This window comes from Sapajus apella, unplaced genomic scaffold (assembly GCF_009761245.1).
Source record: "Sapajus apella isolate SASKATOON/1434 unplaced genomic scaffold, GSC_monkey_1.0 scaffold45, whole genome shotgun sequence".
Classification (NCBI taxonomy): domain Eukaryota; kingdom Metazoa; phylum Chordata; class Mammalia; order Primates; family Cebidae; genus Sapajus; species Sapajus apella.
Window position 1 is genome coordinate 14,571,518 of NW_022436985.1, and position 20,937 is coordinate 14,592,454.

Sequence of the window (20,937 nt, forward strand, 5' to 3'; positions counted from 1 at the left end):
CTGTCCTTCCTCTATGTCAATATACGACCTGACACATATAGCACTGTCTCTCTTTCAAATGAAATGTTGCTTTTGTGACATGGTAATTGCCCCATAAACTGCATACCTCAACCATACTTTGAAACTGCTCTCTGTAACCCTAATGTGACCGGCAAGCAGTCCAAACCAATGCCATGTTGGCCCCTGTGACGTATAATAAGTAACTAAGGTCTGTAATTTCCACCCTACCCAGACAATGTATAAACTAATGCTTATCTTGACTTCTGTGAACCACTTAAGTAGCAATCGGAATGTCCAAAGTCCCCTGGCCCTCAGAATGTCAAAAGCCCCTCACCCACACCCCCACCCAGGAGGTGGTTTATGAGCATAAAAGTTCTTGACACCCTCCTTTCAGAGCCACCGGTTAGAGAGACACGAGTCCTCTGTGGCCGCCGGCAATACACACCATGTAATTTGGCCTAGTCTTTGTCTCAGTGGTGATTTTGTGCTCGCTCAGTTACAACACTTTAATAAAATTGGAGTTACACTACACTTCTTTTTTAAAATCTACTTTTTCCACTTAATATTTTCCCATATCGTTAATGCTTTTTTCAAAATATTGGTGCCTATTGGGTGCATAGGTTTTTATCATATGTATGCACTGCAATTTAATTAATCCTGTCATTGAACACATAAGATTTCAATATTTGCATTTTTTCCTTCTCACAAGCAATAGGGCCGTGAATAGATATGTATCATTGGGCATATCAATATTTCCGTAGGAAAAATCCTGGAAGCAGAATGTCTTTGTGTATGTGCATGTACATTTCCAGGGACTAGAGGGTAGGTGTGTGTCAGGCCTCCATGTGCAAGCCCAGACCCAGAAAGTCTGAAGTCCTGTCTACCTCGGCTGATCACCCCCAACCCCCGCCTGCATTTGCCATTATCCCTGATCACCCAGCAGAGCTTCCTCCCCTCCCCCCAACATTAAGCCTGTCACCCCACCCTGCCGTCGTGTGTGTGTGTGTGTGTGTGTGTGTGTGTGTTATGAGAAAAACCCTACCGTCTTAACTGTTATTATGATAATGTGAATACTCCTCACCCCACTCTGCCATCTTAACTGTTCTTGCTCTGCGAATCTCCCTCCGCCCCACCCTACCATCTTAACTACTCTCATGCCTTACCCCACCCACCGTTGTAACTGAACTTACGGTAATGTATACTCCTTGCCCCACCCCCACCACTGTAACTGATCTTACTCCATAACACCCCTGCTCCTCCCCAAAACATTTGCCCCAACCTACAAAACCAACTTCGATCCCATCACCCTCTGATGACACCATTTTCGGCCTCAGCCCACCTGCACCCCGGTGAATAAACAGCCACGTTGCTCACACAAAGCCTGTTTCAGGGGTCTCTTCCTTCAAAGCGGGTGTTTTAACAGTGTGGTGGGTAGAATATGGTGGTGTGCACATTCTAAAGGTTTTGGATACATTTCCTCAAATTACCCTACAGAAAGGTCTATAGCTACTAGCAGTGCATGAGGGCCTCTTTCTCAAAGCTTGGCCGATATGAAGAGATACTATTTTTAAAACCTTGACACATAGGCAAGAATAATATGTTGTTTCACTGACAACTCGGTGATGACTAAAGTAGTTGATCTTTTACCAAGTGTTTATAGAGCATTTTTATTTCTTCTTTGTGAGCTGCCTTCATGTCTGTGCCCATTTGGTTATTGCTGTTGTTGATGTATGCTGCCTCGTTGATTGTATCCCCGGGATCTGATACCCAACATACTTAGACTTGCACTCTCATTTTACAAGATCATCATTTTATTAATTGTAATGAGGCTTTGGATTTTATGCTTTATACTGAGCTATCTCTTCCATGGAGAAGGTAACATATTTAACATTTCTGTAGTTGTGCCAATTAATATGTATTATTCAGACAGTCATCAAACATTTGTTAAACATCTGTGTGCAGGCACAGGCTAGTTGCTGCGAACACGGTTGTTAAAACGCACACTCTGAATGAAAAGACACCCCCAAACAGGCCTTGTGTGAGCAGCATGGCTGTTTATTCACCTGGGTGTGGGCGGGACGAGGCCGAAAAGGGCGTCAGCAAAGGGTGGTGGGATAGGAGTTGGTTTCATAGGTTTGGGGTGGGCAGTGGAAAGTTATAGAAGTTACTTTAGGGCGGTTGTTTGCAAGCTGGGAGGGGGTCGTAGGAGTGACAGGAGGTTGGAAACAATAGAGAATGTCTTAAAATTAAGTAGGTGCTGCAGGGGTTGATCATTTCTTCCTCTTCATGGTCTTCTATTTACTTTAGATTTTCCGGGAACTCATCTGGAGTGTCCATGCAGGTCACAGAGGTTAACATGGTGTCCATGCCACCGTCAGTCAGCCTAAAAGACCTAACATTCCTCTCTTTTTATATTAGTGATATAAAAGAAATGACGGGTGGAGGGCAGTGGAGTATTAGGAAGGCTGGCACAGAGGGGTGATGGGGTGATTTTTCTCAAAGCTTCTTTGAGCAGGATTGGGGGCAGTGTGGAAACCTAAAATGGGAAAGAATTTAGACTGCTGTGAGATCTCAGGGGAAGGGGTGATATTGTGGGGCTGTTAGAAGGAACATTTGTCGTATTCACTAATTGGTTATCGCTTGTAGTATAAGATTTTGTAGGAATTGAGAGATAATCGGAAAACAAGTAAGAGAAGGAGAAATATAGGTATAAGAGGACTAAGGATTGGAAGAAGCTGGGACTCCCAGTTAGAGAGTGTCCAGCCAGTCCAGCCAGCTCCAGAATAACTATGTGCCAGATTACCAAGCCTTTGGGCTCTGTCTTTTAATTTATTCATGGCATCGTATACTAGGCCGGACTGGTTTACATAAAAACAATATTCTTTGTTTAGGAATAGGCAAAGACCTCCTTTTTCAGCAGTCAGTAAATCAAGACCTCTGCGGTTTTGAAGGACAACTGCAGCTATGGAATTTACTTGAACTTGAAGAAGGCATAGTGATTGAGTTAATTCTGCAATGCTAGCAGACAAATTATTAGAGAAGCTACGGAAGATGACGATTGAAGTGGTAAGCCTTGCTATGCCTGTGCCAAGTGCAGTGGTAACCCCACTAGTAAGGGGATGAATGCAATGACCGGCTTTGAAGCAGGAACAGCTGCTAGAAATAGACACCAAACTAGGAAGGAAGGGGTGATGTATCTCCACTGGGAGCAAGGTGGCATAGCTGCCCAACAGCCAAGCTCCTCTAACAAAGGGAATCTCTGCCTCTACAAAGGCTCTCAACTCTAGATATTACGTGTGAAAGTGTCTTGGGTTAGCCGGGCGTGGTGGCTCACACCTGTAATCCTAGCACTTTGGGAGGCTGAGGCGGGTGGATCACCTGAGGTCAGGAGTTCAAGACCAGCCTGACCAACATGGTGAAATCCCGTCTTTAAACAAATAAAATAAAAAAATAAAAATAAAACGAAAGGGTCTCGGGTTTACAACTCTAGAATTTACATGTGAAAGGGTCTTGGGCCATGGAGTAGGGTGGGGTACAGTGACTTCAGTGGGGTTTTTTTTTTTTTTAGAGACGGGGTTTCACAGTCAGGATGGTCTCGATTTCCTGACCTCGTGATCCACCCGCCTCGGCCTCCCAAAGTGCTGGGATTACAGGTGTGATTCAGTGGGGGTTTGATCTTGTTTAAGTAAAAGCAATGCCTTCTGGAAAGATTCCTCCACACCGCGCCTGCGATCTATAGGAAGGTGATTAAGGCAGCACCAGGTCTGCCAGCCTTCACTTCTCCTATTGAAATGCAGTGTGGAAGTCAAGGTGGGGATGGTCTTAGATGCTTCAGGGTGATTAAGGGTCTCCTCCCTCAGCTTGTGTGGTGTCAGGTCCACAAGGGGAACAGAGAGGCTTTCGTTTCCATTGGCAAACTGAATTTGGGGAGTAAGGAAAACTAGGGTACAAGCGCCTGTGCAGTTGTAGGACGGCAGATGTAAGAAGAACCACCGAGGAAAAAAGTCCTTGGCTTAGGCAGAACTGGAAGTGTAAACTGAAAAGGTGAGAAAGTGTTCTGAGGCGGCTGGGGCTTTGGACCCAAATGCCGTGGGAACCAGCAAGGGCTGCCGGGGTTAAGGGTTGCCGTGGGGTTTGGTAGGGTAATGGTGTGGAGGGAGAGCTCTCGTTTTCCTGGTGCATGAGGAAGCGTGTGGTATCCATAAGTAACCACTCACTTTCATTAATGATATTGGGTATGAGCAGACAGGAAGAGGGGTCTGGAGGAGAGTCTGAGGAGCAGGGGAAGGGCAGCCAAGGGTAGAATGAGAGACAGGGGAAATGCCTATCTAGGCAAGACCGGCTATTGATGTTTCTAAGGCTGCTAGTAATAAGGAAGGGCTTTTCTGTAATCGCAGTTCGTATGCTCTTATTTTTTGGTTAACGTGGGTAGTAGGGCTCTTGAGGTGAGGTGTAAAGGAACACAAAGGGGCGGGAGATCGAGTTATGGGGTTCAGGGTTTGTGTCAGGTATTAAATGAGAGGCTGGACTGAAGTCAGGTCCAAGAGCTACTCAGGGGGGTTCAATAAAGAGTGCATAAAGCAAAGAAAAAACAAAATAAAAATATACATTAAAAAAAAGAGTAATAAAGCTGGAGAAGGCAAGGGGCTGAAAGTCAGTGTGTGAGGTGTGAAAAGGAAACTAACCTTTGGAGGTTGTGAGAGCTCTAGAGGGTAAGCGGGGCATAGCCGGCGATTGTGAGGGATTCTAAGAGTATCAGGGCGGCAGCTGCTGCCGCGCGTAGGCATGAGGGCCAGCCCAGGACTGTGAGGTTAAGTTGCTGGATGAAAAGGCTGCAGGCCATGGGCCTGGCTCCTGTGTAAGAATTCCGACAGCACAGCCTTTTATTTCTGCTGTGTAGAGAGAGAAGGGTTGAAAGGAGTTGGGAGTGCTAAAGTGGGAGCAGTCTCTAAGGCCTTTTTAGAGAACAGAAGGAAGAATGGGGAAAGGATTTGGGGTTTATGGGGTTCGCTAAGTTTTTTTGTCAGTTTATAAAGTGGTTGGGTTAGGAGGGCAAAACCTGGTATACAGAGGCAAAAGTGTCCTTCAACTCTGGGAAGGAGGGAAGCTGCTGTTTAGTGGGTGGGGTTGGGGTTTGGGAAAACAACTGGATACGGCTGGCAGGGAGAGCGTGTATATGCTGGCGAAGGATTATAACAGATGGAGAAGAAATTTGGGCTTTAGAAAAAAGCGTTTTTGAGGTTAAGAACAGAATAGTGAATTGTGGAAGGGGGTGTGGAAGACAGGAGGGTGAATTAAAAGGCCCTATTGTAACAGACGGGTGGTAACAGGCTTTAGACCTTTTAAAGCCTGTTATGGGTTGGGGTGCTGGCACTAGGCAGGGTAAGGGTTGTTAGGTTTTAAGGGGATGATGAGGGATGAGTGACTTGGGAGGTGGTGTCTCGCACCCTAAGGTTACGGTAGGGGGACAGAAGGGGAGCTATTGGAGGAGATATGGGTTCAGGGAGGAGAGAAGCAATGAGGTGTGGCTGTAGCCCAGCAGTAGTTAAGGAGGCAGACAATTTTGCTAGGATATCTTGGCCTAACAGGGGAACTGGACACGTGGGGATGATTAGGAAGGAATGTGGAAAGGAGTGCTGGCCTGATTGACAGCAGACTTGGGGAGTTTTGAGAGGCCTGGAGGCCTTGCCGTCAATTCCCACAACAGTTATGCAGGCCAAGGAGACGGGTCCTTGAAAAGAAGGCAGCATGGAGTGGGTGGCCTCCGTGTTGATTAGGAGGGGGATGGATTTACCCTCCTCCACTTGGCATCTGTGATGGTCGAGATGGGACCTCCGAGATGTTTGGGAAGCGTCAGTCTTCAGCCACCAAGCCAAGGGGATCTGGGAAGGATTCGGTCTGGGAGCTTTGGGTTGGAGCTCTGGGAGCAGCGACGTGAGTTGGACAGTCCGACTTCCAGTGGGGTCCCCCACAGACAGGACACGGCTTAGAGGGGGCCTTGGGCTGTGAGCATTCGTTAGCCCCATGTCCAAGCTTTTGGCACTTGAAGCAGGATGGAGCCCCAGGCTGTGGGCACTCACTGGCCCAATGGCTAATTTTCTGTCTGAGCAAGGCTTTCGGGGAAGAGGTCCTGAAGAGAAGCCTTGATGCTGTGGATTTGGTGGTCTGAAACTTCTGCGAGCTGAAGGAGCTGGGGTCTGTCTTACAGCAGAGACAAGCATTTGTAATTCTGAAACATGCTGCCACCTTAAAGGCGAGGTTGATTAAATCCTGTTGTGGGGTTTGAGGGCCGGAGTCTAGCTTTTTGAAGTTTTTTCCTAATATCGGGGGCAGGTTGGGTAATGAAATGCATATTAAGAATAAGGCGACCCTCTGGCCACTTTGGGTCTAGTGCTGTGAAACGTCTAAGAGTTTCTGCTGGGCAGGTCATGAATTGGGCAGGATTTTCATGTTTTCCCTGGGTAGTTTATTTAAGCTTGTCATAATTAACGGCTTTGTAAGCTGCCTGCTTAGGTTCCTCCACTAAGCAAGAGACCATACAGTCATGCTTGGCGATGTCAGGCGAGCCCGTCTGGTACTGCCGTTGGGGTTCTTCCCTAGGTACTGCCCTGACACCCTCTTGGAGGGCGGGCTCATGGTGTCTGCAGGTGTCAGCATAAGACTGAGCCAGGTATAAACCCTATTTTGTTCATCTGGAGAAAGAGTAGAGGTTAGAATGACATTTAAGTCATTCCAGGTTAAGTTGTAGGACTGAGTTAGATATGGGAACTCATGGATATATTTAGGGGGATTTGATTTGATCTAAATAATTATAAACTTGCTGGGCTCAGAGTACACTGAAGTTTATACACTGAACTAAACTATATTATTGGTGCAGTTGATTAGAAATCAAGTGGCAACAGGAGGCCTAAGGTAAAGACCATCGGAGACCGCAGTAACACTGGGGAACACCTCGGGATGGTTGCAGAGCAGGGAACACTGCTGTGGTCCCACGAATGCCTTCTCAACATGGAGACTGTATAAGGGCCTCGTAAAGGGGGCTTATGCAAAGATCTCTGAGAAGGGAGTCGACCTCTGCTCACAAGATCTGGGAGGGTCTTTGCAGATGGGAGCTGGCAAGGAGGAGAAAAGCCTTGCAAGGCAAAGATCACAGAACACCTCAGGCTCTGCCTAGGTTCTCCGAGTATGGAGTGATTTTAATTGCTGTATGTCCTCAGTGCTCGGGAAATAAAAGCCCCTCGATGTATTGGGTGTGGTCAGACCCCCAAGGCTCCTCATCCTGATGCAGCTGTACCTGGTAACTCAGAGTACTAGTTTAGCAAGTCTTGGAAGGATCTCAAGTGCTGTTAAATGCTCAGATCACTAGTTTAGCACTTCTTAGAAGGATCTCAAGTGCTCTCCACCCAGTTATCTTACCTATTCCTTCACCCTCCCCTTCCATGCCCATAAGATCAATGAGATTATGCTCATAATAAAAGTGTTTGGAGCCCAGAGCTCAGGGCCAGCACAGTTCCCATGCTTGTGTTGATCCCCTGGACCCCTGCTATAAATTCTACTCTTGTGTCTCTGTCTTTATTTCCTTTTCTCAATTCCTCATCACTGCCGGGACTGAGGGCGCCCACGTCCGTTGTTGGGGCTGGTTCCCAACAGGGCACGAGTAGGAGGGAAAGGAGAATTTGACAGGGGTCACATTGGGAGCAGAGGCTGGGAAGGGAGCAAAGTGTGAAAAATGCCTGGACTTAGGGGACTTCAGACCATTTGCCCATTTTATGACAAAAGTTGTCTGGATCCTGCAAGATAGAAAAATCGAAGGTACCATTTTCTGGCCATTTAGAGCCATTGTCCAATTTATATTGTGGCCAAGTGGTATTGCAGAAGAAAATAAGATGCTTAGGTTTTAGGTCAGGTGATAGCCGGAGAGGTCTGAGGTTTTTTAGAACACGGGCTAAGGGCGAGGAGGGAGGAATGGAGCGGGGGAGGTTGTCCATAGTTTAAGAAGAGTGAGGAGACAAAGAAAGTGAATGCAAAACCAAGTAGCGTAGCAGGCGCCCCAGACTAAACCTTGGTCTGAACCTGGGGTGAATCGGTCAACAGGGGCGTCCCCCATGTTGATCTGTCACCTGTGAGTGTGAGTGAGTGACTAAAGCCGACATCTCTGCAATGATCAGTCACCAAGGGAAGACTGTCTTCCTGGTTCTGTGACCTATGTAGGATTTTTTCTGGTCATGAACCTCACAAAAGTCCTGTCTTTCTTGTCTTTATTGAAAGGGAGAGGAAAATGAAATTGATAGGAGGAGGTTGACAGGTGGCGAGAAGGTCTAAGAAGAGAGTTGAAGCAAACCGCTTACCTGATCTGAGGGTGGTAAGTGGATGCGCAGGCCGGTCTGATGAGCCTGGGTCATAGGTAGGTCTCTTCATGGAGGGAGCACAAGAACAGGGACAGGGGGTTGGTCTCCCGTAGCAGATCCCCCATCTTGGTTTCCAGCACCAAATGTTAAAACGCGTGCTCTGAATGAAGAGACACCCCCACACACACTCCAAACAGGCTTTGTGTGAGCAACATGGCTATTTATTCACCTGAATGCGGGTGGGCTGAGGCCGAAAAGGGCATCAGCAAAGGGCAGTAGGATAGGAGTTCGTTTATAGGTTTGGGGTGGGCAGCGGAAAGTTACAGAAGTTACTGTAGGTGATTTTTTGCAAGCTGAGAGGGGGTCATAGGGTGTGGAGTCACAAGGTTGGAAACAATAGAGAATGTCTTAAAATTAAGTAGGTGCTGCAGGGGTTGATCATTTCTTCCTCTTCATGGTCTTCTGGTTACTTTAGATTTTCTGGGAGCTCATCTGGAGTGTCCGTGCAGGTCACAGAGGTTAACACGGAGTCCATGCCACCATCAGTCAGCCTAAAAGACCTTACAACAGTGATGAATTGACAGTTTCTATCTTCAAAAAGCTCAGAATCTGGTGTATAGCTTTGGATATTCAGTATGGTAGCCACTAGCTACATGAGGCTATTGGGCACTTGAAATGTGGCTTGTCTACATTGAGATGTTCTGCAAGTATAAAATACGTACCAAATTCCAAAGGCTCAGTATGAAAACAAAATGCAAAATATCTCATTAATAATTTGTTTGTTGATTTCAAGTTGAAATATTTTTATATATCAAATTAAGTCTATTACTAGAATTAATTTTCTATGTTTCTTTTTACTTTTTTTAGGTGGCTAATAGGAAATTTTACATTACATTTATGGCTACCATTATATTTCTGACATAACAATGTATCAGAAATATATGTCATAAAATCTAAATATACATGATACGGTTTGGCTGTGTCCCCACCCAAATCTCATCCTGAATTCCCACATGTTGTGGGAGGAACCCAATGGGAGGTAATTGAGTCATGGGGGCAGGTCTTTCCCATGCTGTTCTCATGATAATGAATAAGTCTTATGAGATCTGATGGCTTCATAAGGAGGAATTCCCCTGCACAAGCTCTCTCTCTCTTTTCCTGCTGCCATCCATGTAAGACGTGACTTGCTCCTCCTTGCCTTCTGCCATGATTGTGAGGCCTCCCTAGCCACATGGAACTGGAAGTCCATTAAACCTTTTTTCCTGAAAATTACCCAGGTATGTTTTTATCAGCAGCATGAAAATTGATTAATACAATATATTTTCTTTATTTCTTTCTGTCTCTCTCTCTCCCCCTTTTTTTTTTTTTTTTTTTTTTTTTTTTTTTTGAGACAGAGTATTACTCTGTCACCCAGGCTGGAGTTCAGTGGCACAATCTCAGCTCACTGCAACCTCTACCTCCTCGGTTCCAGTGATTCTCCTGCCTCACCTTCCCAAATAGCTGGGATTACAGGCACGTGTCACCATGCCTGACTAATTTTTGTATTTTTAGTAGAGACGGAGTTTCACCACGTTGGCCAAGCTGGTCTTGAACTCCTGACCTCAAGTGATCTGCCCTCAAAGTGCTAGTCTCTCAAAGTGCAGGGGTTAAAGGCATGAGCCACTGTGCCTGGCCTCTCTTTCTTTCTCTCTTTTCTTTCTTTTTGTAGAGACAGGGTCTTGCTTTTTTACCCAGGCTGGTCTTGAACTCCTAGGCTCAAGCAATCCTCTTGCCTCAGCCTCCCAAGTTTCTGGGCTTACAGGTATGAGTCACCTCACTCAACATAAATACTTTTTTTTTTTTTTTTTTTTTTCAAATAAAATCTTACACGAAACCCCAACAAGTACATACAGAGGGAAATCAGTCTCCTTAAACTGAGTCTTCCTTTCATTTAGGATTGTCACAGAGCCTAGTTGGAAAACTATCTCTCAGAGATAAGAATGAACATTGAAGTCCATACAGTTACTAACTGACTGACTTAGAGTGAACTATTTTTTTAATTTTTTTGTTTGTTTTTTACTAAAAGGCCTACACCAGGATAGAGTGAACTATTTAAAGCTCTCCAGCCTCAGTTTCTTTATATCTAAAGTGGGGATTATTATATAATATCTACTTCATGCTAGTGTTTTAAGAATTGCATGAGAAAATTATCTAGACTCATGACTTTGTATGTCACCTGTACACTGATTACTCCGAAATGTGTACCTCCAGCCTAAACCTCCCTTTTGAACTTGCACTTGGCACAATTGAATACTGAACTGCCTACTTGATATCTCAAGATGAATGCCAAATAGGCATCTCCAGCTCAACATGTTCAAAATGGAACTCGATCTCATCCTCGAACCTGCTCCTCCCACTCTCCTCACCATCTTAGTAATGGCATCTACTTTTCCTTTTCCTCTGATCAAAACCTTGGAATCAACCATGACTCCTTTTTCCCACATTCCATATTCAAGACATTAGAAAAGCCTGTTGGTTCTACCTTCAAAATACGTGCAAAATCTACTGTTTTTCTACCACCTCCACAGCTGCCACCCTGGCCCAAGTCCGCATCCTCTCCCCACTAGATTAATGCAATAGCCTCCTAACTGGTCTCCCTCCTTCTCCCTTGCCCCTCTTCATGTGTCCTCACCACAGCAGCCAGGCTGATCCTGCTACAGCTGAAGCCAGCGTATGTCATGCCTCTACTCAGAATTCCCCATGCCTCCCCATTTCTCCCAGTGTAAAACCGAAGTCCTTAGCATGATGGAAGGACCCTCAGTGAGGTGGCTCCTGCTGCCTCCTGGCTCCTCTTCTCCTCCCTCCCTCACCAGGGCCACTGCAGCCTTCTGGCCTCATTGGGGTTCCTGAAATACTTCCCCAGTTGTTGCCATGGCTACTCCCTCACCTCCTTCAGTATTTGCCCAACTGTCACCAACTCCGTGAAACCGTTGTCTTCATTTTTGAAAACTTAACACACAATTACACAACTTCTATTTCTCTCTCACTGCTTTATTTTTCTCTGTATTAAAACATGTGAGTCGGGCGCGGTGGCTCAAGCCTGTAATCCCAACACTTTGGGAGGCCGAGGCGGGTGGATCACGAGGTCAAGAGATCGAGACCATCCTGGTCAACAAGGTGAAACCCCGTCTCTACTAAAAATACAAAACATTAGCTGGGCACGGTGGTGCATGCCTGTAATCCCAGCTACTCAGGAGACTGAGGCAGGAGAATTGCCTGAACCCAGGAGGCGGAGGCTGCGGTGAGCCGAGATCGCGCCATTGCACTCCAGCCTGGGTAACAAGAGTGAAACTCCGTCTCAAAAAAAAAAAAAAAAAAAAACAAACATGTGATATGCAGGCATGTGTCACTTACAGATGGAGATACGTTCTGACAAATGTATCATTAGGCGATTTCATCCCTGTGCAAACATTACAGAGTTCACATACACAAACCTAGATGGTCTAGCCTACTACACACCTAGGCTATGTGGTGTAGTCTATTGCCCCTAGGCTACAAACCTGTGCAGCATACTGTACTTCATGCTGTAGGTAATTGTAACACAGTGGTTAAGTATTTGTGTATCTAAACATATTTAAACACAGAAAAGGGCTGTGTGTGGTTGCTCACGCCTGTAATCCCAGCACTTTGGGAGGCCAAGGCAGGAGGATCACTTGAACCCAGAAGTTCAAGACGAGCCCAGGCAACATGACTAAACCCCATCTCTACAAAAAATACAAAAATTAGCCAAGCGTGATGGCACATGCCTGTAGTCCCAGCTACTTGGGAGGCTGAGTGGAGGACTCCTTGAACACGTGAGGTAGAGGCTGCAGTGATGCAGCGATCATGCCACTGCACTCCAATTTGGGGAACAGAGTGAGACCTTGTCTCAAACAAACAAACAAACAGAAAAGGTACAGTGAAAATACAATATCATCCTCTGAGACCACTGTCCTATATGTGGTCCATCACTGACCACAACATCGTTGTGTAGCACAGGCCCATAATTTGTTTTACTTATTTTCCTTGTTGTATGTCCTCAATAACAAGAACCTAACGTCATGAGGGCACAGATGTTTTCTGTTTGGATCATCAATACTTTATTTCCAGTGTCGGGAATAGAGTCTAGCCCATAGTAAGTTCTCAGTAAATATCTGTGGAATGAATCATGTATACAAAGCTTTTAACAGCACAGTATGTGATTCATTGCCTTCAGGCTTTTTTAGCACTCTTTCTTCTCCAAAGGACTTATCTTCCCAGAAACCATCTATTAGGAACTATTCACTTAAGAAGAAGCTGATTTTTAAGGTTCTATTTTAGGAAAACAATTTTAACATTCAGTTTCTAAGCCTGAGTTTCTTAAAATGGTGTCAATTTAGAGGGGTGGGGGGAAGGCAGGGGCAAAAAAAGTGGGGACCTTGTAAAAATGACAGATGAATTTTAAAAGGGATATCTCGCCACCTACAGTGGCTCACACCTGTAATCCCAGCACTTTGGGAGGACGAGGCAGGCGGATCCCTTGAGGTCAGGAGTTCGAGACTAGCGTGGCCAATATGATGAAACCTCATCTCTACTAAAAATACAAAAATTTGCCAGGCGTGGTGGTGTGCACCTGTAATCCCAGCTAGTTGGGAGGCTGAGGAAGGAGAATTACTGGAACCTGGAAAGCAGAGGTTGCAGTGAGCCAAGATTGTGCCACTGCATTTCAGCCTGGGTGACAGAGTGAGACTGTCTCAAAAAATTTAAAAAAAAAAAAAACAATAAAATATAAAGAGATATCATACCACATTAATAAAGTATAAATTCAGTGTAAAGAAATGTATGCAAATGTTAACTAGATTTCTATTTGTTTTCCTAGTAGTTTAAAACTCTTCAACAATCTTAAAAATTCAAGTTAGTAATTATTTTTTTTTCTTAGGCAGCATTGGCATAGCAACAAAATGAAATAATCATGACTTTTACTTCCTTTCTACTTAAGCAACAGAAATATCAACACAGCATCTGTGAAAGAATTATTGGGATCAGAGGTCATGTCCCATTGCAAAAATGCCCCATAAACATAAATTGCTCTCGGTTTACAGCATTTCCCTGAAGAGACGCAAGTGTTAACGTCATAAAGCTTTGCAGCTTTAACACTTATGGAAGTGTTATGGCTTTAATATAAACTTATGGAAGTTTATGGCTCTGATCAGTTACTGCTAAAATACTGCTAAAAATAAACACGGAATGTTCTATTTTATGTATTTTATTTTTTGAGTCAGAGTCTCACTCTGTCGCCCAGTCTGGAGTGCAGTGGCATGATATCAGCTCACTGCAGCCTCTGTCTCCAGGGATCAAGGGATTCTCGTGTCTCAGCCTCCCGTGTAGCTGGGATTACAGGCGCACGCCTCCATGCCTGACTAATTTTTGTATTTTAGTAGAGATGAGGTTTCACCATGTTGGCCAGGCTGTTCTCGAACTCCTGACCTCGGGTGATCTGCCTGCCTTGGCCCCCCAAAATACTGGGATTACAGGCATGAACTACTGTGCCTGGCCAAAATACATACTGAATATTTCAAACAAACCCACTTAAAAACATGTTACAATAAAAAAGTTTTTAGCACAGATTACTAATTGAAAATTGCTAAGATCCTTGACACATGGAAGAATGTAGGGGAAAGGCATACAATTTTGTAATTTTTCCTCATCCATGTATTCATGTTTCTGTTTTTCTTCATTCTGTTTTTAGCTGGTCTTTATGTGTGCATAGATAGGCTCTCCTTTAAAATAAAATGTGAATGGAAGTTACACTAACATATGAGAACATGTTCCAAGGAGCTGGAACAGCAAGTGCAAAAACCTTGACAGAGGGATGAATGAAGAAGATTCAAGTAACAAGAAGGCCAGATTTCTAGTCTTGTTTCCATAGTCCATAGCCATTCCACATTATAGCAAATGGTGGTAAAGATGTGGAGTAACTGGAACTCTTATACGTTGCCAAGAGATATGCAAAATGGTATTGTCACTTTGGAAAACAGTTTGGCAATTTTTTTTTTCTAAGACAGAGTCTCACTCTGTCACCCAGGCTGGTGTGCAGTGGCGTGATCTTGGCTCACTGCAACCTCCACCTCCCGGGTTCAAGCAATTCTCCTGCCTCAGCCTCCTGAGTAGCGGAACCATAGGTGCCTGTCACCATGCCTGGCTAATTTTTGTGTTTTTAGTAGAGACGGAGTTTCACCATGTTGACCAGGTTGGTCTTGAACTCCTGGCCTCAAGTGATTCGCCCACCTTGGCCTCCCAAAGTGCTGTGATTACAGGGGTTAGCCACTGTGCATCGCCTGGTTTGGCAATTTCTTATCATTGACTATGCATTGAGTATATGACCCAGCAAAATCACTCCTAGGTATTTACCCATGAGGAAAGAAAACTTATGTTCAAACAAAAACCTGTCCATGAATGTTAATAATAATTTGACTCATTATAATCCCAAATTGGAAAAAAAAATTAATGTCCTTCAACTGGCATAAGGATAAACAAAATATGGTACATCTGTAATGAAATACTATGCAGGAATAAAGAGGAACAGACAGCTGATATATGTAGTAAAATGCATGAGTCTCAAATGCTAGGTGAAGGAAGGCAGACCCAAAAAACTATGTACTACATGATTCCATTTGTGTGATAATCTGAAAAAAGCAAAAGTATAAGGACAGAAAACAGATCAGTGGCTGCCAGGGACTGGAGGTCAGAGGAGTGTCTGACTACAAAAGGGAAGGTGGAGATTTTGAAGGAGGATGGAACTGTTCTATATCTTGACTGCAATGGTTTTACATAGTTATAGGCATTTGCCAAAACTCTTAGGATTGTACCCACACATAAAAGGTGAATTTTACTGTATGCTAACTATACCTCAATTTTTAAAAAAATGAATGGAAGTCATTTTTACCAAGTTAGGTGAGAATAATCAAAACACAATCATATTGTTGCCATCCTAATTAAGTTAGGGGCTAAAATTTAATTGCTGTAGATATGCCTGCGTATGGAGTTGTGTTCTGGGAAAACCAACTCTTTTCTGACATCTACAGTCCTTCAGTTAATCAGTATTTATCAAGTATCTGTTATAAGCCATACAGTATTCTAGGTTCTGAGGACACCTCAATGAATGAGACATGTCCCTGCCTTCTTGGAACTGCATTTCAGTAATAAGTGGATAACTCTGTAGGTAAATAAATATACATGCTACTTTAAATAATATAACATAGTGGTAAGTTGTTATAAAGAAAACTACAGCCTGGTGAAAGAGAGCTATAGGGAAAGAAGGCTATTTTTGATAGCGTGCCAAGGAAGGATTTCTGATTAACAGTTGAACAGAGGTTTAATTGATGTGTTGGAGGGAGCTATGTGAATAACTGGTGGAAGAGAGTTCCAAAAGAAAGGCAAGTGTATCAGCCTTGAAACAGGGATGAACCAAGCAGATTCATTCATATGAGCACACTTACTAGAGAACTTTCCTGTCACAACATGGAAGAGGGACTCCAAAGTCTTAGGGAGATAGGCAGGTAGGGCTGGATTTACCATGTGCAACCTGCACGGCCACCCCCCAGCATATTCCAGGAAAACAACCAGGTGTATTTACCAACAGGGCAGCAGGAACATATTGCTAACCAGTTGGCTTAGCTCACAAAGATCTTTGGTGGTAATTGATCACAGCGTTCCTAGCAACAAAATGAGTCGGTAGCCAAAAATGTAGCTTGCATCATTATAGTGGAAATTCCGCCTTTTACCTAGTTTTCGGGCTTAATGAATTTATAGATGCAGAGGGTCTTGATTGAAGAATGTCTCTGGTGGTCCACCCTAACCAGAGCCATGTTGGCAGGAGAATTCTGGGACATGTAGTTCAGTCTAGCCAAGTTGACAATTATAAAGCCACCACTCCTAAGGAAGGCAGGATTTGACCATAGGTGGTCAGGAGTCACAGCCTCCACTCTTGACTGATACTCTATTTTACTTCCTTGGGGCATAAGGTGAAAAAACCCCAACCCTGGTCTGGAAGGCCTGGAACTCCAGCTGACACCCGCCACAGTGTGAGTGATGAGGGAAGCACAAGGCGACTAAATCCAGTGGCAAATCTATCATTTGAGGGGCGATGATTATGTTGTCTTTTCTCCTCTGAGAAAAGAGGCTTCTAGGAAGCTGTACCTGGTGCCTGTTTGTTCAAGAGGCTACCGCACTACTGATAAACTCAGACCTTCCTAGGGGGCAGGCAAGGCCTACTTATCCCTCAGCTAGGGCAACCGAGCCTCCTGGTTTGCCAGGGCATAGGAGTTTCTGCACTCAACTATGAAAATCCCAGGCAAACCAGCACCTCCAGAACCCAGCAATCCAGCCACCACTCAGCTGCTGCATTGTTTGGAAGGAAGGACAACAAAATAGCACGATGATTTGCTCAGATTTTATCTTTACTATTTTGAATCTATTAAACAGACGAGGGAGACTTTTGGCTCTACTTCAGGATAGAATCACATGTGTTAATGTAAGTGTAACTCTTTTTGTAAAGCATACCTACTTTCAAGTCTACATATTACTTGGCCATTAGTTTGGATTCCAGTCAGAAGATGGTGGAACATTTACCATAAGCTCAATAGATGGAGAGTTCACTGAGGCAGCCTCGCGGCCCAGAACTACATAAGGTCAGTCATACATTTTCTTTGTAAACAAACCTGAGTTAAAAATAATTTTGTGGCTGGGCGTGGAGGCTCATGCCTATAATCCCAGCACTTTGGGAGGCAGAGGCAGGAGGATCACTTGAGGAATTCAAGACCAAACTGGGCAACATGATGAGACTCCATCTCTATAAAAAATACAAAAATTAGCCAGGTGTGGTGGCTCATGCTTATAGTCCCAGCTGCTTTCAGGGCTGAGGTGGGAGGTTCGCTGGAGCCTGGGAGGGTGAGGCTGTAGTGAGCCATGATCATGCCACCACACTCCAGCCTGGGTGACAGAGTGAGACCCTGTCTCAAAATAATAACAATAATAATAATAATTTCCTCAGAATTTTTAGAAAAATATATATTTTTGACCTACAGCACCTGGTATTCCCAGGCAGTCTCCCATCCACTAACCAGGCCCAACCCTGCTTAGCTTCTGAGATCAGACAAGATCAGGCACGTTCAGGGTGGTGTGGCTGTAGACAGAATATTTACTTTTAAGAAGGAAGTTTGTTTAATTTTTTTTATTTATTTAAAACGTTTATTAACAGGTGCTTGCAGTTTGTTGACTTTTTTGAAAAAAATCAAGTTGTAAACTTTTATTACAAATTAAAAATGAAGTTCTTAAAAATCTCAACTTGACCAGATAGGAAACAATTTAAAAACCTTTAAAGGTGTATTGAGAAAAACCAGGCTTTTTAAAAAAACACGTTTGTTATTACCAAAAAGAGACATCTTTAGGTAAAAATAATAAAAACCCCATGCTGCATAGATAATGCAGATAGTTCTATTTATCTGATCAACGAGCAAAAGCAAGCACCTAAGGTCTTCAGCTCCAATCTTTTGTTCATTTCTTATTGCTGGAATTTCTTATTTCTTCTTGTTGGATGACTAAACCGGATGATGGTAGAGATGGTAAGCCGGCATTTACTCAGCCCCGCCCTGCTCAGCCTCGGGAGCGGACGAAATCTCAGCTGGTGAATCGCTGCTTTTGTCTCTTTGCCATCTTGTGGTTTAGGGTTTTCTGGGCGTCTGCGTCGTGCTGCGGTACCGACGTTGAGGTGGCTGCTGACCTTGGGTCTCATCTCCTTGATTTTCTTTATCCTCTTCATTGCCGTCCTCTCTAGGCTGTCTTTGGCGAGGAGGGCCCCTGCGGAATCGTGGTCTATATCCCCGATACGTATTCTGCCTCCCTGGTCTGCCTTGTTCTCCTGCACCCTGGTTGTCAGCACCCTCCATCACTTCTCCCTGCACAGGAGGGTTGGAATATTGTGGTGGACACCCATAGGGTCTCCGCATGTCGTCAGGTGGGAACCTTCGCCTGCGGTAGGGCCGGCGTTGTTGGGCCTGGCCTTCGGGAGCACTCTCTGATCCCTCGTTCTTTTCCCCACTCTCACTATTCTGGTAATTTTGCTGGTAATTGCGTGGAGGACCCCTACGACGTGGATAGCGTCTATAATGGTTACGGTCTGCTGCGTATTTACTGCCTTGAACTGGAAAGCCACCGGGACCTATAACATTTGCTGCCTCCGCACCCTTTTCTCCTTCAACAACATCAAACTCCACAGTCTCTCCATCTCCTACACTGCGAAGGTACTTCCTGGGGTTATTCTTCTTTATGGCAGTCTGGTGTACAAAGACATCTTCCTTGGTGTCATTCCTGTTGATGAAACCATATCCGTTCCTTACATTGAACCATTTTACTGTTCCCAAAACCTTCCTTGCGATGACCTTTTTGTCCCCGCCGGCGGGTGCCGCGGATGTGAGGCCGTCCGGGCCACCGCTCCCTGCGCCGCTGCCGGTAGTCCCTGGCTTGGTGTCTGCGGCGCTGAGGGCGGGGGCGGCGGGTGGCTGCTGGGTCTCGGCCTCGATGCTCATGGTTGCGGTGATGGTGACTGGGGTCGGCTGCAGCAGCTACGGCTCCTCCCGGGATGTGATGGTAACGGTGGGGCTGCTCAGGGCTCTCTGGGGTCCGCTCTCCACTCACGCTACCGATCGAACTCGGAAGTTTAATTTTTTTTCAGGATTCAGTGGAGGCCATTAATGGGTACCAGGGGTGAAGGTCAGCCCAGGGTAAGGTGAGTCCAGGAGGAAGCCCAGCCTGTCCGCCAACAGCCCTGTGGCATAGAACAGGTGGGGAGCCTGCCATGGTTTGCTTCTGGACAGCAGGCCGTCCGGGGAGTGTGGAAGAGTGTGTCTGCGTTCCTTGAGCCGTTCCCAAGTTTACAGCAGCCCCACTGTGAGTCAGGAGTCATTCTTGACTCCTGGTAGGGACACTTTGCATTTATGGAATGCAAACAAGGGGGTGGCCTGAGCCCACACTGCCCGCTGTGACAACTTTTTGCAATGCAAATAACCAAGGTGAGGCCGGCTGGGCAGGTTTTATCTTCCCCACAAAGGTAAGCCTTTGTTCCACAGCCGGCCCCTGGCAGAGAGGGAGAGATGGCAGAACCAGAGCTTCTCATTTCCCTCCAGCAGGCAAGAATGGGTCAGTGGGGTCATGGACCAAAAGAAGACATTGAATGGGCTGGTCTGTCACTCAAAAACAGGGTCCTAGAGCTTGGTGGGGGAAGTAGGTGGTATGGCCCCCAAAACCAGACAGCTAGAACCAACCTCCTCCTTAGCTGCCCACACCCCCCCCCCCAGTGAGTTCTGCCTCACCCTCCTACCTAAGCCCTTGTAGGATGCCCTCTAGGGCAAAATTCCTGGAGGGATGTCCCTGACCTGAGCCATCCTCATGAGAGGGTAGAGCAGTTCATGGGCACAAAGGGCACTTTTGACTGCGCCCCTCTGCTGCTTCCGCCGCACCACTCCCAGCAGCATTGTCCCTGGCTGACTACTAGCAGGGCACGTAACCCATCGCCACACTCTTCTTCAGGTAGGGCAAGGGACAGCCACTGATCATAGTACTAATCACGGGACCCTTTATGCTCAGGTGGGACTGTGCGCCCGCATCAGGGCCCCGTCATACATCAATACCACATTCCTCCACTGCACTTTCCCTTCAACTGTGGAGCAGAGACCTTGGCTCCGAGGAAGTCTATAGCAGCTTGGTGGCGCTTCCCCAAATATCCCACTGAGGCTGCTCTCCACAGGGGTAGTGTGTTCACCAGTGTCACTCCCGGGCACGCAGAGGCCTGCCTCCAGGCCCACGCTGCCAGCCCTGCCAGCTTTTCCTCTGGGTTTTCCAGAAGAGCTGATACCCGGTGAACTGCCCCTGCTGCTGGCACCGAGATGTCCATGCTGTCCTCTTCTGTGCAGCCACAGTGAGTAAGGCTGCAGCCAGACACGTCAAACACCTCCATCACAGCACTAATCACGAGGGCAGTTTCCTGAGGTCAGCGGCCACGCCAGCCTCTAGCACCTGAGCCACAGGGAGGCCTTGCAGGGGTGGCAGGGCAGTATCTGCCACCTCCAGCCCCACATCTCTGCCCTGGCTCTGAAGTTCTCTGACCTTGTCCTCCATGAAGGCCAGGTCTTTCTCCCAGCAGCCAGTGTTGGTCATCACATACAGGTGCCCCTCAGAAGTGCTGGTCACAATCAAGTCATCTAAGATGTCTCCAGCCTCATTGGTAAACAGCAGCAGTGTCCCCTTGTTTGGTCTTAGCTCTGCAGTAACTCCAGCCACTAGACTGCATCAGTTTCACCGGGTCACCACCACATATCTGGGTTATGTGCAACTAAGCAGATGACACGAGGCTGGAGGGAATGCCTGCAGGAGAAAACCCTGATGGGCCACCATGCTCACAGCCCACTGCATTGTCGCCTCTGACGGGTGCAGATGGTGCACAGAGGCCACCACTCTGCCACACACGTTGGGAGATGCAGTTCTTAGAATATTTAAACACCAAAAACTACAGTAATTAAAGGGAAAATTTAATGCA

General features: G+C 45.9%; 1 long non-coding RNA gene and 3 pseudogenes across 1 annotated transcript; all 4 read right to left on the reverse strand.

Annotated features, from left to right (window-relative positions):
* Positions 1-299: 299 nt before the first annotated feature.
* Positions 300-11,911, reverse strand: LOC116524453. Its single transcript, XR_004257332.1, has 3 exons — positions 11,901-11,911; positions 8,062-8,067; positions 300-491 (listed from the first exon to the last, which is right to left on the reverse strand). It is a non-coding gene; the product is annotated as an uncharacterized LOC116524453 (long non-coding RNA).
* A 5,511-nt stretch (positions 11,912-17,422) lies between these two features.
* On the reverse strand, positions 17,423-17,537 carry LOC116524563 (annotated as a pseudogene).
* Positions 17,538-17,754: 217 nt separating this feature from the next.
* On the reverse strand, positions 17,755-18,946 carry LOC116524455 (annotated as a pseudogene).
* A 748-nt stretch (positions 18,947-19,694) lies between these two features.
* Positions 19,695-20,814, reverse strand: LOC116524454 (annotated as a pseudogene).
* Between the last annotated feature and the right edge of the window lie 123 nt (positions 20,815-20,937).